Raw genomic sequence first — 20,406 nt, 5'->3', positions numbered from 1 at the left:
TAATAAGACTGCTTCCTTTGGTATCATCCTAAGTTGTAGCCTGAATTGAGGGAAGGGAGGTTGGATGGGCCCTAGGGTTCCTGAGGGAAATCGAAATTGACATGTTCCCTCTTTGTAAGGAGATGGGACAGGAAGAGCAAGTTCTAGCTCCCAAAGAAAGGACTAACAGGCAATATAAATATGTTGTTTCATCCTTATGAGGCCTGCCTGCCTTTAAAAAAGAACTACATTCTTTCAACGTTTATTTATTTTTGGGACAGAGAGAGACAGAGCATGAACGGGGGAGGGGCAGAGAGAGAGGGAGACACAGAATCGGAAACAGGCTCCAGGCTCTGAGCCATCAGCCCAGAGCCCGACGCGGGGCTCGAACTTCACGGACCGCGAGATCGTGACCTGGCTGAAGTCGGATGCTTAACCGACTGCGCCACCCAGGTGCCCCAAAAAAGAACTACATTCTTAACCCACAACTGTTTTTCACCATGACAGTGGCTCCCATTATTTCTTGCAGCAGAGAGCTTTGGGCTCCTCCTAGAGCCTCCATCTTCCCTCTATCACCAGTGGTAGTGAGCCAGGGCTCGGCTGGCCTCAGCCATCTTGTGCATGTCATGCTTCTTCTTGATCACAGGGTCCTGGTTGTGAAAAGCTTCCAGCAGCTCATGTGACAACTTCTCTGGCATCAGCATCTGCCAGTGCTGCTCCTCCCTGCACTGAGGAATCATCTACTTCGTGGCCAGGAAGCAACGACACCTGTCGGCTACTAGCAAAGGGACCTAGTAGAAATGGCCACCTCTGAGGATGGATACCAGCTCAATCACCAGCCCATCCAGGCTCAGTTTTTTCAGTGCTTGGTGGAAGATGGCATAAGGGTTATGTTTGATGGTTGCCGGTTCCTCTGCAGAAGCAGCATGGTACTTCTCAAACTGCTTCCTTTTCACAGTTTCCAGAGTGTGCATCATGAGGGGTCTGGCCAGTACTTCGTTTCCGCCTTTCATCATCATGTTGGTGAATTTACTGATCTTTGGGTCTTCATACACAGAGCTTGTTTTTGTTGCTGGGTCAGCTTTGATAAGCTGAGTCCTCCTGAGTTTCTGCTCATACTTCTCTGCTCAGACAAGGGCTTGTGGTAATTATCATGTTGATCTGTGGATCCTTGTATTCAGGACCAGAGTGGCTTCACCTCACTTGGGTTAGCGCTGGAAGCCCCAGGATGCACTCCATATGTGCAACTCCAGGAACACCCTCACACAGACTTCACCTGGGGGGGCAACCATCTTGGCTGGCCACAAGGACCCCAAGAAGACTGCCCTTGACATGCGTTGGGAGACGGGGAAAAGGCTCCCCAGGACCCTAAATCTGCATGTGCCCCATTAATCTGGGTATTAAAAGTCTCTCATTCCAGAGTTGAAAGGGAAGAGTCAAAAGGAAACATTCGGTGTCTCATTATCCATTCCAGGGCTCTCAGCCACCATGCAGGCCTTGTCTCTAACTGTTCAGTTTTTAATAGCTCTTTATATATCATCTATGCAGACTTTTTGTGGGATATGTGGTTAGCAACGATTTCCTCACAGTTTGTGGCTTGTCTTTTCATTCTCTGTGCAGTGCCTTTGATACAGCAAAAAGTTTTAATTTTGTTGAAATTCAATTTATCGATGTATAGATTTTACTTTTAGTGTCTTATTTAAAAAGTCACCTCACTCCAGGCATAAAGATATCCTGCTGTGTTTTCTTCCAAAAGTGCTATCCTTTTACATTTTATGTTTAGAGTGGTGATAAATTTTGAGTTAAGTTTGGTACTAGGTATAAGGTTTATGCTGAGGGGTTTTTTCCTCTTTGCATGTGGATGTTTGAGTGTTCCAGTACCATTTGTTGAAGAGACTATTCTTACTCTATTGAATTCTTTTGCAACTTTGTCAAAGATCAAATGGCTGTATTTGTGAATCTGATAGTGGATTCTTTGGATTCTCTTCCACTGACGATATGTATTTGTTTATCCATTCACCAAACCACACTGCCTTGATATGAGAGCTTTAAACCAAGTCTTAGAAGTAGGTAATATGAATCCTCCAGCTTCATTCCTTTTTTGTTGAAATACTCTTGGGTATTCTAGTTCCTTTGCCTTTCTGTATGTGTTTTATTAAAAAAAATTTTTTTAACGTTTATTCATTTTTGAGAGAAGAGAGTGACAGAGCACAAGCAAGGGTGGGGCATAGAGAGAGGGAGACAAGAATCCAAAGCAGGCTTCAGGCTCTGAGCTGTCAGCACAGAGCCCAATGCAGGGCTCGATCTCATGACCTGATTGAGATCATGACCTGAGCCGAAGTCAGATGCTTAACAGACTGAGCCACAAAGGCGCCCCTGCCTTTCTGTATGCATTTTAAAACTCACTTGTCTATATCAATTCTGCTGAGATTTCTGTTGGAATTAGGTTAAATCTGTGGCTCAGTTTGAGGAGAATTGACAATTATATTGAGTTTTCTAATCCATAAAAACAGTATGTGTCTCCATTTATTTAGATTTTCTTTTATTTCTTTCATTTACGTTTTGTAGTTTTCAGCATACAAATCTGCAGATTTTGTTAGGATTATATTTAAGTAGCCACTTTTTTTGCAGAAAAATAAATAATATTGTTTTATAAATTTTAGTTTTAAGTCCACAGAAATATGATTGATTTTTTTATGTTGACCTTGTATTCTTTGATTTTGCCAAACTCATTTATAAGTTTGAGGAGGTTTTTGTTTTTTTTTTTTGTAATGTTTATTTATTTATTTTGAGAGAGAGAGAGAGAGAGAGCAGAGGAGGGGCAGAGAGAGTGAGAGAGAGAAACCCAGGCAGGCTCTGCGCTGTGAAGCACACAGAGCCGAATGTGGGGCTTGAACTCACGAACTGTGAGAGCAGGATCTGAGATGAAATCAAGAGTTGGACTCACGAACTTTGAGAACATGACCTGAGCTGAAATCAAGAGTTGGACACTTAACTAACTGAGCTACCCAGATGCCCCTAGTTTGAGGAGATTTTTAACGTAGATGTCTTGGGATATTTTTTACATAGACATGTCATCTGTGAATAGGAAGTTTTATTTCTTCCTTTCCAGTCTGTGTGCCATTTGTTGCCTTTTTCTTCATTGCACTGACTAGGACTTCCAGTATGATGCTGAACAGATGGGATGAGACTGGACATCCTTGCTTTGTTCCCAGTCTTTCAGAGAAAACATTCAGTGTTGTGCTATTAAGTACGATGTTGGCTGTAGGCTTGTAGATGCTCTTTATCAGCTTAAGGAAGTTCCCTTCTATTCAGTTTGCTGAGAGTTTTTATCAAGAATAGATGTTAAATTTTTTTTTTTTAATTTTTGGCATGAACTTTCTTTATTCAAGTATGATCAGTACACAGTGCTTTATTAATTTTAGGTATACAATATAATTATTCAATAATTTTATACATTTCTCAGTGCTCATGAAGATAAGTGTACTCTTTTTTTGGTTGGTTTTGGTTTTTGGTTTTGTGGCTATTTATTTATTTATTAAGTTTAGTTATTTTTGAGAGAGAGAATCAGAGAGAAAGGGTGACAGAGGATCCAAAGCAGGCTCTGTGCTGACAGCAGAGAGCCTGATGCAGGGCTCGAACTTATGAACTATGAGATCATGACTTGAACCGAAGTTGGATGCTTAACCAACTGAGCCACCCAAGTGCCCAGTTTATTTTATTTTTTTTTTAATTCCAGTGTTAATAACAGCGTTAATATACGGTGTTACATTAATTTCAGGGGTACAATATAGTGATTTGACAATTCTATACATTACTCAGTGCTCATCATCATAGGTGTATTCTTAACCCCTTTCACCTATTTCACTTATGCCCCCACCTACTTCCCTGAGATGTTGAAGTTTTGACATGCTTTTTCTTCATCCATTGTTGTGATCTTGTAGTTTTTCTTCTCTAGTCTGTTGTTATGATCAATCATTGATTGATTTTTGAATGTTGAATCGGCCTTACATTGAATCGGCCTAAACCTACCTCATAGTGTATTATTCTTATATATTGTTATATTTGATTTGCTAATATTTTGTTGAGGAAGTTTGCATCTATATTCTTGAGGGATATTGATCTTAGTGTTTTTGTCTTATATTGTCATTGGCTGGTTTTGTTATTAGCGTAATGCTGGCCTCATAAATGAGTTGGGAGGGGTTGTCTCCTCTTTTATTTTCTGGATGGTACTGTGTTGAATTGGTGTTATTTCTAATTTAAAAATTTTTTAAAAGTTTTTTTAACGTTTATTTATTATTGAGAGACAGAGGGAGACAAAGCATGATTATGGGAGGGGCAGACAGGGGAAGGAACAGAATCTGAAGCAGGCTCCAGGCTCTGAGCTGTCAGCGCAGAGCCTGATGCGGGGCTGGAACTCAACAAACCGCAATTATCATGACCTGAGCCCAAGTGGGACCTTAACCAACTGACCCACCCAGGGTCCCCTCTAATTTAAATTTTTGATAGAATATGCTAGTAAAGCCATCTGGGGTGGCTGATTTGGTTTTTGGAAGTATTTATTTATTATTTTTAAGAAAGGCAGCCTGCCACATGCAGCATCTCATTTGGAATTGTTTGGAGTCCTGGAAATTTGACTGCCCTATGCTGTGCTGCACATGGACCTCAAGAGCTTGTTTGGAGGTTCCAGTACAGCCATTTGTATACCCTTGACTGAGGAACGGCTCTTCTCTAGTGGGGAAGGTGGTCCTCTTTGATTGCACGTGCAGTGTGGGGAGGGTGCACATGGAGCAGCAAGGGAGGAAGGGGATCCACCCAGCCAGCCAAGTCAGATCAGCTGAATCAACCCTGGTGATCAGTAGAGTGACAGACAATACAACCAGATTACCCTTACACCTTTTGGAAGTTTTTAAAATACAGATTCAAGGGTTTTTTTTTGATAGTTATAGGGTTATTATTTAGATTATCAATTTGATATGGGAGAACTTGTTACACTTCATGATTTTTAAGGAATTGGTTCAATTCATCTAAGTTGATTAATTTCTTTGTGTAGAGTTGTTCAAAGGCTTACTTTATTAATCCTTTTATTTTTACTTATTTATTTATTTATTTATTTATTTTCAATATATGAAATTTATTGTCAAATTGGTTTCCATACAACAACCCAGTGCTCATCCCAAAAGGTGCCCTCCTCAATACCCATCACCCACCCTCCCCTCCCTCCCACCCCCCATCAACCCTCAGTTTGTTCTCAGTTTTTAAGAGTCTCTTATGCTTTGGGTCTCTCCCACTCTAACCTCTTTTTTTTTTTTTTCCTTCCCCTCCCCCATGGGTTTCTGTTAAGTTTCTCAGGATCCACATAAGAGTGAAACCATATGGTATCTGTCTTTCTCTGTATGGCTTATTTCACTTAGCATAACACTCTCCGGTTCCATCCATGTTGCTACAAAGGCCATATTTCATTCTTTCTCATTGCCATGTAGTACTCCGTTGTGTATATAAACCACAATTTCTTTTTTTTTTTTTCAACGTTTATTTATTTTTGGGACAGAGAGAGACAGAGCATGAACGGGGGAGGGGCAGAGAGAGAGGGAAACACAGAATCGGAAACAGGCTCCAGGCTCTGAGCCATCAGCCCAGAGCCTGACGCGGGGCTCGAACTCACGGACCGTGAGATCGTGACCTGGCTGATGTCGGACGCTTAACCGGCTGCGCCACCCAGGCGCCCCATAAACCACAATTTCTTTATCCATCCATCAGTTGAAGGACATTTAGGCTCTTTCCATAATTTGGCTATTGTTGAGAGTGCTCCTATAAACATTGGGGTACAAGTGCCCCTATGCATCAGTACTCCTGTATCCCTTGGGTAAATTCCTAGCAGTGCTATTGCTGGGTCATAGGGTAGGTCTATTTTTAATTTTCTGAGGAACCTCCACACTGTTTTCCAGAGTGGCTTCACCAATTTGCATTCCCACCAACAGTGCAAGAGGGTTCCCGTTTGTCCACATCCTCTCCAGCATCTATAGTCTCCTGATTTGTTCATTTTAGCCACTCTGACTGGCGTGAGGTGATATCTGAGTGTGGTTTTGATTTGTATTTCCCTGATGAGGAGCGACGTTGAGCATCTTTTCATGCGCCTGTTGGCCATTTGGATGTCTTTAGAGAAGTGTCTATTCATGTTTTCTGCCCATTTCTTCACTGGGTTACTTGTTTTTCAGGTGTGGAGTTTGGTGAGCTCTTTATAGATTTTGGATACTAGCCCTTTGTCTGATATGTCATTTGCAAATGTCTTTTCCCATTCCGTTGGTTGCCTTTTAGTTTTGTTGGTTGTTTCCTTTACTGTGCAGAAGCTTTTTATCTTCATAAGGTCCCAGTAGTTCATTTTTGCTTTTAATTCCCTTGCCTTTGGGGATGTGTCGAGTAAGAGATTGCTACGGCTGAGGTCAGAGAGGTCTTTTCCTGCTTTCTCCTCTAGGGTTTTGATGGTTTCCTGTCTCACATTCAGGTCCTTTATCCATTTTGAGTTTATTTTTGTGAATGGTGTGAGAAAGTGGTCTAGTTTCAATCTTCTGCATGTTGCTGTCCAGTTCTCCCAGCACCATTTGTTAAAGAGACTGTCTTTTTTCCATCGGATGTTCTTTCCTGTTTTGTCAAAGATGAGTTGGCCATACGTTTGTGGGTCTAGTTCTGGGGTTTCTATTCTATTCCATTGGTCTATGTGTCTGTTTTTGTGCCAATACCATGCTGTCTTGATGATGACAGCTTTGTAGTAGAGGCTAAAGTCTGGGATTGTGATGCCTCCTGCTTTGGTCTTCTTCTTCAAACTTATGTTGGCTATTCAGGGCCTTTTGTGGTTCCATATGAATTTTAGGATTGCTTGTTCTAGTTTCGAGAAGAATGCTGGTATAATTTTGATTGGGATTGCATTGAATGTGTAGATAGCTTTGGGTAGTATTGACATTTTGACAATACTTATTCTTCCAATCCATGAGCAGGGAATGTCTTTCCGTTTCTTTATATCTTTTTCAATTTCCTTCATAAGCTTTCTATAGTTTTCAGCATACAGATCTTTTACATCTTTGGTTAGATTTATTCCTAGGTATTTTATGCTTCTTGGTGCAATTGTGAATGGGATCAGTTTCTTTATTAGTCTTTCTGTTGCTTCATTGTTAGTGTATAAGAATGCAACTGATTTCTGTACATTGATTTTGTATCCTGCAACTTTGCTAAATTCATGTATCAGTTCTAGGAGACTTTTGGTGGAGTCTGTCAGATTTTCCATGTATAATATCATGTCATCTGCAAAAAGTGAAAGCTTGACTTCATCTTTGCCAATTTTGATGCCTTTGATTTCCTTTTGTTGTCTGATTGCTGATGCTAGCACTTCCAACACTGTATTAAACAACAGCGGTGAGAGTGGACATCCCTGTCGTGTTCCTGATCTCAGGGAGAAAGTTCTCAGTTTTTCCCCATTGAGGATGATTTTAGCTGTGGGCTTTTCATAAATGGCTTTATGATGTTTAAGTATGTTCCTTCTATCCCGACTTTCTCAAGGGTTTTTATTAAGAAAGGTTGCTGAATTTTGTCAAAGGCCTTTTCTGCATCGATTGACAGGATCATATGGTTTTTATCTTTTCTTTTACTAATGTGATGTATCACATTGATTGATTTGCGAATGTTGAACCAGCCCTGCATCCCAGGAATGAATCCCACTTGATCATGGTGAATAATTCTTTTTATATGCTGTTGAATTCGATTTGCTAGTATCTTATTGAGAATTTTTGCATCCATATTCATTAGGGATATTGGCCTGTAGTTCTCTTTTTTTACTGGGTCTCTGTCTAGTGTAGGAATCAAAGTAATACTGGCTTCATAGAATGAGTCTGGAAGTTTTCCTTCCCTTTCTATTTTTTGGAATAGCTTGAGAAGGATAGGTATTATCTCTGCTTTAAACGTCTGGTAGAACTCCCCTGGGAAGCCATCTGGTCCTGGACTCTTATTTGTTGGGAGATTTTTGATGACTGATTCAATTTCTTCGCTGGTTATGGGTCTGTTCAAGCTTTCTCTTTCCTCCTGATTGAGTTTTGGAAGAGTGTGGGTGTTTAGGAATGTGTCCATTTCTTCCAGGTTGTCCAATTTGTTGGCATATAATTTTTCATAGTATTCCCTGATAATTGTTTGTAAATCTGAGGGATTGGTTGTAATAATTCCATTTTCAGTAATGATTTTATCTATTTGGGTCATCTGCCTTTTCTTTTTGAGAAGCCTGGCTAGAGGTTTATCAATTCTGTTTATTTTTTCAAAAAAACAACTCTTGGTTTCGTTGATCTGCTCTACAGTTTTTTTAGATTCTATATTGTTTATTTCTGCTCTGATCTTTATTCTTTCTCTTCTGCTGGATTTAGGCTGCCTTTGCTGTTCTGCTTCTATTTCCTTTAGGTGTGCTGTTAGATTTTGTATTTGGGATTTTTCTTGTTTCTTGAGATAGGCCTGGATTGCAATGTATTTTCCTCTCAGGACTGCCTTCACTGCATCCCAAAGCGTTTGGATTGTTGTATTTTCCTTTTCATTTGTTTCCATATATTTTTTTAATTTCTTCTCTAATTGCCTGGTTGACCCATTCATTCTTTAGTAGGGTGTTCTTTAACCTCCATGCTTTTGGAGGTTTTCCAGACTTTTTCCTGTGGTTGATTTCAAGCTTCATAGCATTGTGGTCTGAAAGTATGCATGGTATGATTTCAATTCTTGTATACTCATGAAGGGCTGTTTTGTGACCCAGTATGTGATCTATCTTGGAGAATGTTCCATGTGCACTCGAGAAGAAAGTATATTCTGTTGCTTTGGGATGCAGAGTTCTAAATATATCTGTCAAGTCCATGTGGCCCAATGTATCATTCAGGGCCCTTGTTTCTTTATTGACTGTGTGTCTAGATGATCTATCCATTTCTGTAAGTGGAGTGTTAAAGTCCCCTGCAATTACCACATTCTTATCTATAAGGTTATTTATGTTTGTGAGTAATTGTTTTATACATTTGGGGGCTCCCGTATTTGGTGCATAGACATTTATAATTGTTAGCTCTTCCTGATGGATAGACCCTGTAATGATTATATAATGCCCTTCTTCATCTCTTGTTACAGCCTTTAATTTAAAGTCTAGTTTGTCTGATATAAGTATGGCTACTCCAGCTTTCTTTTGACTTCCAGTAGCATGATAAATAGTTCTCCATCCCCTCACTCTCAGTCTGAAGGTGTCCTCTGGTCTAAAATGAGTCTCTTGTAGACAGCAAATAGATGGGTCTTATTTTTTTATCCATTCTGATACCCTATGTCTTTTGGTTGGAGCATTTAGTCCATTCACATTCGGTGTTATTATAGAAAGATATGGGTTTAGAGTCGTGATAGCTGTAGGTTTCATGATTGTAGTGATGTCTCTGGTACTTTGTGATCCAACATCACAGAGCCCCTCTTAGGATCTCTTTAGGGCTGGCTCTGTGGTGATGAATTCCTTCAGTGTTTGTTTGTTTGTTTGGGAAAACCTTTATCTTTCCTTCTATTCTAAATGAGACTTGCTGGATAAAGGATTCTTGGCTGCATATTTTTCCTGTTCATCACATTGAAGATTTCCTGCCATTCCTTTCTGACCTGCCAAGTTTCAGTAGATAGGTCTGCTCCTACCCTTATGTGTCTACATATCTTGTCTGCTAAGGCCCGTTTATCCCTAGCTGCTTTCAGAATTCTCTGTTTTTCCTTGTGTTTTGCCAGTTTCACTATGATATGTTATGCAGGAGATCTATTCAAGTTACGTCTGAAGGGAGTTTTCTGTGCCTCTTGGATGTCAATGCCTGTTTTCTTCCCCAGATAGGGGAAGTTCTCAGGTATGATTTGTTCAAGTACACCTTCATCCCCTTTCTTTCTCTCTTCTTCTTCTGGAATTCCTATGATACAGATATTGTTCCATTTGATTGCATGACTTAGTTCTCTAATTCTCCCCTCATACTCCTAGATTTTTTTATCTCTCTTTTTCTCAGCTTCCTTTTTTTCCATAATTTTATCTTATAATACCTATTCTCCTCTCTGTCTCTTAAATCTGTGCTGTGGGCACCTCCATTTTATTTTGCACCTCATTTGTACCATTTTTTAAGTAATCATAGCTATTTTTTAGTCCCTTGATCTCTGTAGCATTAGATTCTCTGCTGTCCTCTATGCCTTTTTCAAGCCCAGCAATAATTTTATCACTAGTATTCTATATTCTTTTTCAGTTATATTGCTTAAATCGGTTTTGATCAATTCATTACCTGTCGCTACTTCCTGGAATTTCTTTTGAGGAGAATTCTTATGTTTCGTCATTTGACTAGTTTTCTGTCCCTTATGCATTTTAAAAGTTTGTTGTGTGCTCTGCACCTGTGAGCACTGCTGTATTAAAGGGAGGGGAGTCATGCACTCTCCAGGGCCCGGCCCTTCAGAAGGTGTTTTTTTGGAGATTGTTACTTTCTCTCTGTTGTTGTGACTTTGCTTCTTTTATTACTTTACTCATAGTGATATTTTGGACCCTCCACCAGGTGTACTTTGATTTGTTCCTTGGAGTAGCCCTATAAAGGAAAACAAATAGACAACAGAAGACAAAAACATGCAAACACACAAATAACACAAACAAACAGATAAAGAAAAACAAAAAACAACAAAACCAGAAAAACACTGACTACAAGTAAAGAACAGGGTGTAGTTGGTGCTGATGGAAGAGCACATACAAAGAGATAAACGACAGAGGAGGGGCAGGGGTGGGGAGGGGTGGGAAGAAAAAATAACATTGACTAGGCACAGAGACTAAAAGTCTTAATCCAGAGAGAGAGAACAGAAAATAAAGAAGGAGGAGGAGAGAAAGAAACGATAATAACGTTACCCAGAGAAACTATATGGCTTGATTACTGCAGAGAGAGAGAAAGGAATGTAAAGGAGGTGTAGACCATGTATCAAGAGAATGGATTAAATATGTCTGTTTAGACAAACCAGAACCAGAGTAATCAGCTTAGAGGAGGGAAGAGATGAGGAGAAACTGGTGGGGGGGGGGGGGAGGCGGTGGAGAATATATCTACATATAGAGAATTGACCTAGAGTTAATCCAGGCAATGCTGCAGCACTGGTCTGGAGGAGCTGTCCTCAGGGTCTGTCCAGCTCCAGTAGATATGCAGTTACCCAGTGCGAAGGGGCATGGTTGTGTAGTCTGGACCCACCTCCACTATGGGCCCTGGGACTGATCCCTGAGGCCCGAAAAGGCAGGGATTTTAAAGACAAAAGGGAATATTTGTGTACATTATTTACAAAGGATTATGACTGATATTCATGGAAAAAGTAATCTTGGTTGAACATGATAGGTTGCTAAAGCAAAAGTCTGCTACCATAGTAATTTTCAGGTGTTCCTGGAAAGTCCTTGGAATATTTGCTTTTTGGCCCAGTTCAAAAGTTCATGGTTCCACTCTGAGGACTTGGATTTAAAAACCCTTTGACGTAAGTGACTCATTTTATTTCATCTTTCACAGGTTCAAATCTCATTCTTTTATTCTTGACTGAGCTGCTCAGAGGCTGCTCCACACATATCTGAATATTTGGGTAACATTTATTCAAAGAATTTGAGAGCTTTCACTCTCTGGTACATGCATTTTTAGGATTCCTTGCTCATTTTGCAGTTGCTGTGATTGCCCAAACTGCAGGCTGTCAAAACAGTTTTTTTCTAGGGAAGTTTTAGCTGCCACTCATGGTGAGTGGTGCTTCCCTCTGCCAAGAAACTGTGCAAAGGGAAATGCACCCTGTGCCCATTGCTCCCTTCCAATATCTGCCTGCTCTTGGTTGCTCCCAAATGTCTTTCTTCCATAGTTGTTTTTGTACTTGTCCAGAGTTTATAACTGTTAGCTGGAGAAGGGTTGATATGGTAGGACCTTATTGGCCCCTACAGATTTAAATAAAATTTGTGTCCTTCTCGGGTGTTGAATTTGGTAAGTTCTTTATAGATTTTGGATACAAACCCTGTATCCAATGTCATTTGCAAATATCTTTTCCGATTCCCTTGATTGCCTTTTAGCTTTGTTGATTGTTTCCTTTGCAGTAGTGCAGTAGCTTTTTATCTTGATGAGATCTTGAGTAGTTCATTTTTGCTTTTATCTCCCTTGCCTTTGGAGATGTGTCAAGCAAGAAATTGCTGTGGCTGTGGTCAAAGTGGTTGTTGCCTGTTTTCTCCTGTATGGTTTTGATGGTTTCCTGTCTCACATTTAGGTCTTTAATTTATTTTGAGTTTAGTTTTGTGTATGGTGTAAGAAAGTGGTCCAGATTCATTCTTCTGCATGTTGCTGTCCAGTTCTTCCAGCTGGAGACTGTCTGTCTTCCATTGGATACTCTTTCCTGCTTTGTGAAAGATTAGTGGGCCATACGTTTGTACCAGACCCAGTTTTTATTCACCTCAATCCATGATCTTGACTTAGGATGTTATCAGAGTGTTGATGCCATAGGTATTTGCTAGAAACAAATGTAAATTCTTAGAAGAAAAAAAAAACCTCTAGGGCTCATGTTTTTCAAATATATTGGCACACAATCAAAGTAGGCCCATAGGAACTATGATAATGTGCATGGAAAACATGGGTGACCAGTAGTGGGGGCAGAGCCTTTGAGACTCCTGATGCTTGAGCTAGTAGACACTGGGCTCAGACTCCTTGAACTTACTGTGCTAAAGGAAATTAAGGGCAAGATTGAGGGTTTCTACAGAAAATGGTAAACTTTCAAAAAGGGCATAGTACTTTGTCTCTCCCTCTCTCAAAAATAATGAACATATAAAAATAAAAATTAGAAAGGGGAGAGCTAGGAGAAGATGGCGGCGTAGGAGGACGCTGGGTTCACCTCGTCCTGTTGATCACTTACATTCCTCCCACAGCTGCCTAAATAACGCAGAAAACCTCCAGAAGACTAGCAGAACGGACTCTCCAGAGCCAAGCATAGACAAGAGGCCCACGGAAAAGGGTAGGAAAGGTGGAGAGGCGGTGCAAGCTACACGGACTGGCGGGAGGGAGGCAGGGCAGTGAAGGGGCAGCCCGCCCAGCAAGGTGGAATCCTTGAGTCTGGCTTGCAAAAGCGGAGGGGCTGGACTGCATGAGTTCTGACAGCCAGCGGGACTTAACATCTGGAATGTTATAAGTCAGCAGCTCTGCTCGAGAGTGGGAGGGCGAGAGGACACTGGGAGAGAGAGGTGTTGAACCCTGGAAGACAGAGCTCAGCTCGGTGCGGAGCAAAGGCACCGCCAGCGCCATCTCCCTATCCCATCCCCCAGCCGAAACCCCAAAGGGAACCAGTTCACCGCACCTGCTTCCACCGCACAAATACCAACGCTGTGCTTCTGTGGATCCATCCCTCCTACGGGTCAGCCGCCCTGCTGATGCTACAGGGCCCCTCCCACAGAGGACCACTGACTGCAAAGCGAACTGAGCCTGCCCTTCCGGCCCCTGTGCACCTTGTGGATCCACCCCAGCTAATATGCCAGATCCCATAGAGCAGTACCACAAGCCTGGCAGTGTGCAAGTGGCCCAGACAGGGGCCACACCATGCCACAGTGAGTCCTGCCCGTGGAAGAGGGGAAGATAAGGTACACACCAGTCTGACTGTGGCCCCAGCAGTGGACTGGGGACAGACATCAGGTCTGACTGTGGCCCTGCCCACCAACACAAGTTACTCCAAACTGCACAGAAGTGCTCTGCAGTTTGGAGCCACTGTAGGGACTACCAAAATGACAAAACGGAAGAATTCTCCTCAAAAGAAACTCCAGGAAGTAGTGACAGCTAACGAATTGATCAAAAACGATTTAAGCAATGTAACGAAACAAAAATTTAGAATAATAGTTATAAAATTAATCGCTGGGCTTGAAAAAGAGTGTAGAGGACAACAGGGAATCTATTGGTACAGAGATCAAGAGACTAAGAAATAGGAGGAGCTAGAAAATGCTATAAATGAGGTGCAAAATAAAATGGAGGCGACCCAAGCTTGGATTGAAGAGGCAGAGGAGAGAATAGGTGAATTAGAAGACAAAACTATGGAAAAAGAGGAAGCTGAGAAAAAGATGAAAAAATGCAGGAGTATGAGGGGAAAATTAAAGAACTAAGTCATGCAATCAAACGCAACAATATCCATATAATAGGAATTCCAGAAGAGGAAGACCGAGAGAGAATGGGCTGAAGGTGTAGTTCAACAAATCATAGCTGAGAACTTCCCTGAACTGGGGAAGAAAAAAGGCATTGAAATCCAAGAGGGACAGAGAACTCCCTTCAGATGTAACTTGAATCGATCTTCTGCAAGACATATCATAGTGAAACGGGCAAAATACAAGGATAAAGAGAAAATTCTGAAAGCAGCTAGGCATAAACATGCTCTAACATATAAAGGGAGACCGTTAAGACTAGTGATGGATCTATCTACTGAAACTTGGCAGGTCAGAAAGGAATGGCAGGAAATCTTCAATGTGATGAAGAGAAAAATATGCAGCTGAGAATCCTTTATCTAGCAAGTCTGTCATTCAGAATAGAAGGAGAGATAAAGGTCTTCCCAAACAAACAAAAACTGAAGGAATTCATCACCACTAAGCCAGCCCTACAAGATATCCTAAGGGGGAATCTGTGAGTGAAATGTTGCAAGGACCACAAAGTACCAGAGACATCACTACAAGCATGAAACCTACAGATATCACGACTCTAAACCCATATCTTTCAATAATAACACTGAATGTAAATGGACTAAATGCTCCAACCAAAAGACATAGGGTATCAGAATGGATAAAAAAACCAAGACCCATCTATTTGCTGTCTACAAGAGACTCATTTTAGACCTGAGGACACCTTCAGATTGAAAGTGAGGGGAGGGAGAACTATCTATCATGCTACTGGAAGTCAAAAGAAAGCTGGAGTAGCCGTACTTATATCAGACAAACTAGACTTTCAATTAAAGGCTTTAACAAGAGATGAAGAAAGGCATTATATAATAATTTCAGGGTCTATCCATCAGGAAGAGCCAACAGTTATAAATGTCTATGCACCAAATACGGGAGCACCCAAATATATAAAAGTTAATCACAAACACAAGTAATCTTATTGATTAGAATGTGGTAATTGCAGACGTTAATACATCACTTACGACAATAGAAAGATCATTTAGACAGAGAATCAGAAAAGAAACAAGGGCCCTGAATGATACATTGGGCCACATGGACTTGACAGATATATTTAGAACTCTGCATCCCAAAGCAACAGAATGTACTTTCTTCTCGAGTGCGCATGGAACATTCTCCAAGATAGATCACATACTGGGTCACAAAACAGCCCTTCATGAGTATACAAGAATTGAAATCATACCATGCATACTTTCAGACCACAATGCTATGAAGCTTGAAATCAACCACAGGAAAAAGTCTGGAAAACCTCCAAAAGCATGGAGGTTAAAGAACACCCTACTAAAGAATGAATGGGTCAACCAGGCAATTAGAGAAGAAATTAAAAAAATATATGGAAACAAATGAAAAGGAAAATACAACAATCCAAACGCTTTGGGATGCAGTGAAGGCAGTCCTGAGAGGAAAATACATTGCAATCCAGGCCTATCTCAAGAAACAAGAAAAATCCCCAATACAAAATCTAACAGCACACCTAAAGGAAATAGAAGCAGAACAGCAAAGGCAGCCTAAATCCAGCAGAAGAAGAGAAAGAATAAAGATCAGAGCAGAAATAAACAATATAGAATCTAAAAAAACTGTAGAGCAGATCAACGAAACCAAGAGTTGTTTTTTTGAAAAAATAAACAGAATTGATAAACCTCTAGCCAGGCTTCTCAAAAAGAAAAGGCAGATGACCCAAATAGATAAAATCATTACTGAAAATGGAATTATTACAACCAATCCCTCAGATTTACAAACAATTATCAGGGAATACTATGAAAAATTATATGCCAACAAATTGGACAACCTGGAAGAAATGGACACATTCCTAAACACCCACACTCTTCCAAAACTCAATCAGGAGGAAAGAGAAAGCTTGAACAGACCCATAACCAGCGAAGAAATTGAATCAGTCATCAAAAATCTCCCAACAAATAAGAGTCCAGGACCAGATGGCTTCCCAGGGGAGTTCTACCAGACGTTTAAAGCAGAGATAATACCTATCCTTCTCAAGCTATTCCAAAAAATAGAAAGGGAAGAAAAACTTCCAGACTCATACTATGAAGCCAGCATTACTTTGATTCCCAACCAGACAAAGGCCCAGCAAAAAAAAAGAGAACTACAGGCCAACATCCCTGATGAATATGGATGCAAAAATTCTCAACAGGATACTAGCAAATCGAATTCAACAGCATATAAAAAGAATTATTCACCATGATCAAGTGGGATTCATTCCCGGATGGCAGGGCTGGTTCAACATTCACAAATCAATCAATGTGATACATCACATTAATAAAAGATACGATCCTGTCAATAGATGCAGAAAAAGCATTTGACAAAATACAACATCCTTTCTTAATAAAAACCCTCAAGAAAGGCAGGATAGAAGGAACATACTTAAACATCATAAACCATTTATGAAAAGCCCACAGCTAATGTCATCCTTAATGGGGAAAAACTGAGAGCTTTTTTCCCCTGAGATCAGGAATACGACAGGGATGTCCACACCACTGTTGTTTAACATAGTGTTGGAAGGCCTAGCATCAACAATCAGACAACAAAATGAAAGCAAAGCCATCAAAATTGGCAAAGAGGAAGTCAAACCGTAACGTGTTGCAGATGACATTATACTCTACATGGAAAACCCAACAGACTCGGCCAAAAGTCTGCTAGCACTGATACATGAATTCAGCAAAGTCGCAGGATACAAAATCAATGTACAGAAATCAGTTGCATTTTTAAACACCAATAATGAAGCAACAGAAAGACAAATAGAGAAACTGATCCCATTCACAATTGCACCAAGAAGCATAAAGTACCTGGGAATAAACCTAACCAAAGATGTAAAAGATCTGTATGATAGAAACTGTAGAAAGCTTATGAAGGAAATTGAAAAATATACAAAGAAATGGAAAAACATTCCATGCTCCTGGATAGGAAGAACAAATATTGTCAAAATGTCAATACTACCCAAAGCAAGCTCCACATTCAATGCAATCCCAATCAAAATTGCACCAGCATTCTTCTCAAAGCTAGAACAAGCAATCCTAAAATTTGTATGGAACCACAAAAGACCCCTAATACCCAAAGTAATTTTGAAGAAGACCAAAGTGGGAGGCATCACAACCCTTTAGCCTCTACTCCAAAGCTGTAATCATCAAGACAGCATGGTATTGGCACAAAAACAGACACATAGACCAGTGGAATAGAATACAGGCCCCAGAATTGGACCCACAGATATATGGCCAACTAATCTTTGATGAAGCAGGAAAGAATATTCAATGGAAAATAGACAGTCTCTTTAACTAATGGTGCTGGTAGAACTAGCCAGCGACATGCAGAAGGATGAAACTAAACCACTTTCCTACACCATTCACAAAAATAAACTCAAAATGGATAAAGGACCTGAATGTGAGACAGGAAACCATCAAACCCTAGAGGAGAACACAGGAAAAAACCCCTCTGACCTCAGCTGCAGCAATTTCTTACTTGACACATCTCCAAAGGCAAGGGAATTAAAAGCAAAAATGAACTATTGGGACATCATGAAGATAAAAAGCTTCTGCACTGCAAAGGAAACAATCAACAAAACTAAAAGGCAACCAATGGAATGGGAAGAGATATTTGTAAATGACATATCGGACAAAGGGCTAGTATCCAAATCTATAAAGAGCTCACCAAACTCCACAATAATCCAGTGAAGAAATGGGCAGAAGACATGAGTAGACACTGTTGTAAAGAAGACATCCAGATGGCCAATAGGCACATGAAAAGATGCTCCATGTCACTCCCCATCAGGGAAATAGAAATCAAAATCATACTCAGATACCACCTCACGCCAGTTAGGGTGGCTAAAGTGAACAAATCAGGAGACTATAGATGCTGGTGAGGATGTGCAGAAACGGGAACCCTTTTGCATTATTGGTGGGAATGCAAACTGGTGAAGCTGCTCTGGAAAACAGTGTGGAGGTTCCTCAAAAGATTAAAACTAGATCTACCCTATGACCTAGAAATAGCACTGCTAGGAATTTACCCTAGGGATACAGGAGTACTGATGCATAGGGGCACTTGTACCCCAATGTTTATAGCAGCACTTTCAACAATAGCCAAATTGTGGAAAGATCCTAAATGTCCATCAACTGATAAATGGATAAAGAAATTGTGGTTTATATACACAATGGAATACTATGTGGCAATGAGAAAGAATGAAATCTGGCCTTTTGTAGCAACATGGATGGAACTGGAGAGTGTTATGCTAAGTGAAATAAGCCATACAGAGAAAGTCAGATACCATATGTTTTCACTCTTATGTGGATCCTGAGAAACTTAACAGAAGACCATAGGGTAGTGGAAGGGAAAAAAAAAAAAGAAAGGTTAGAGATGGAGGGAGCCAAAACATAAGAGACTCTTGAAAACTGAGAACAAACTGAGGGTTGATGGGGGGTGGGAGGGAGCGGTTGATGTGTATTCAGGAGGTCATCTGTTGGGATAAGCACTGGGTGTTGTATGAAAACCAATTTGACAATAAATTACAGATTAAAAAATAAAAAGGGCCTCCAGGGTAGCTCAGTCAGTTAAGCATCTGACTTTGGCTCAGGTCATTATTTTGCAGTTCATGAGTTCAAGCCCTGAGTCAGGCTCTGTGCTGACAGCTCGGAGGCTGGAGCCTGCTTCAGATTGCCTGTCTCCTTCTCTCTCTGCCCCTACCCCAGTCTCTCTCTCTCTGTGTCTCCAAAGTAAATTAACTTTAAAAAATTAAAAAACAAAATAATTAAAATATAAAACAGTGCATAGTAACTTATGAACATATTCTAGAAATTTAAAAATATAGTAATAGTAACTCAGTGGAGATAGCTAACAGTAGAATGGTTACAAATGAAGGAAATATTAGGTACTGGCAGAAAACTTCCAGAATGAAGCATGGAGAGAAAAAATGAGGGAAAATTTGGAAAAGAGTAGAGTCTTAGAGGCATAGAGATGCCATGAGGAGATCTAAGAGTCCTGTAATTGGAGCCTTGGAAGGACATAAGAGACACTCGGGCAGGAGCAATATTTGGAGTGACCTTGGCTGAGGATTTTCCAAAGTTATCAAAATACCCCAAGTTATGGATTTTTAGTAAGTCCTCTGAGGTTCAAAAAGATAATATACAACTTCATGGGCACCTAGGTGGCTCAGTCGTTTAAGGTTCTGACTCTTGGTTTTGGCTCAAGTCATGATCTCACAGTTTGTGAGATTGAGCCCCAAGTGGGGCTCTGTACTGACAGTGCAGAGCCTGCTTGGGATTCTCTCCTTTTATCTCTCTGCCCATCCCCTGCTCATTCTTGTGCACGTGCATGCATTCTCTCATAAATAAGTAAATATTTAAAAAATATACATCTTCAAATTTCATGTGGTTTCTTACCCACAGAGCACAATAGGGTTGCTTGAGTACTTAGCATTTTAAAGTTTAGCACTATTGTGACCTGAAACTTTAATACTGCATGCCATTGAGTCTACTTGTAAATGAGGAAGAACACCTCCTCCCCCACATGCCACCTAGAGGGTTATGAGTATACCTTCATGCTCTCCCTCATGTGTGCCCCTCCCATGATGCTGAAGAATTGACCTCATGTTTTGTAACTGCAAACCTTAAATTCAGGTGTACAAAGAATGTTATTTTTGTCTGTGATACACCATGGTATCTTTCATGAGCCCATATTCTGGTAGGTGGCAGAAATTTCATCTTAATCTGTTCAGAGGTCACCCTGTTGGGTCTTAACTTCCCAGAGGATTACATGTTACTGAGGCATGGGTGTATTCTGTCCACCCTGGCAACAGCCAGATGGTCATCTTTTGTTTCTCTTTTGGGGCTTTAATTTATGTGGGGTCCCTGGCACACAGCCCTCCTTCTTGAGCCCAGTACTCTCCTGAGCCCACCTCTCCTGCATGCTACCTGGACACAACTCACTGCTTGGACACGCTTCTGATGGGCTCCTACCCTTCCCTGAACTCTGTGTCAAAGAGCGAATTCTCACTCAGACCTCCCTGCAGATGGTCTTTCACGTTGCCCCACCCTATACCTGCTTCCAGGTTCCACCTTTACTGCTTAGGTTGGAGGTTTTACTCTTACATTATTTGTAGTTTTGGGTTGCTTTATGGGAGCTAGGTGTGAACTGCAGAACACCAGGGAAAATCTGTCTTGTTCCACTCTGTCCTTTCTTCCTTGAGGGAGTAAGTATAGAATATCGTCCTGCTCCCTGAGTGGTAG

At 40.7% G+C, this 20,406-nt stretch overlaps 1 protein-coding gene and 1 pseudogene across 3 annotated transcripts in view; one reads left to right on the top strand and one right to left on the bottom strand.

Annotated features, from left to right (window-relative positions):
• Nucleotides 1–20,406, top strand: part of NINL (ninein like) — a 175,426-nt gene that overhangs the window by 13,009 nt on the left and 142,011 nt on the right. The window lies entirely within an intron of this gene.
• LOC115511211 lies at nt 552–1,218 on the bottom strand (annotated as a pseudogene).

The sequence above is a fragment of the Lynx canadensis genome, chromosome A3 (assembly GCF_007474595.2).
Source record: "Lynx canadensis isolate LIC74 chromosome A3, mLynCan4.pri.v2, whole genome shotgun sequence".
NCBI lineage: Eukaryota > Metazoa > Chordata > Mammalia > Carnivora > Felidae > Lynx > Lynx canadensis.
This window is presented reverse-complemented; position numbering and strand designations above follow the sequence as displayed.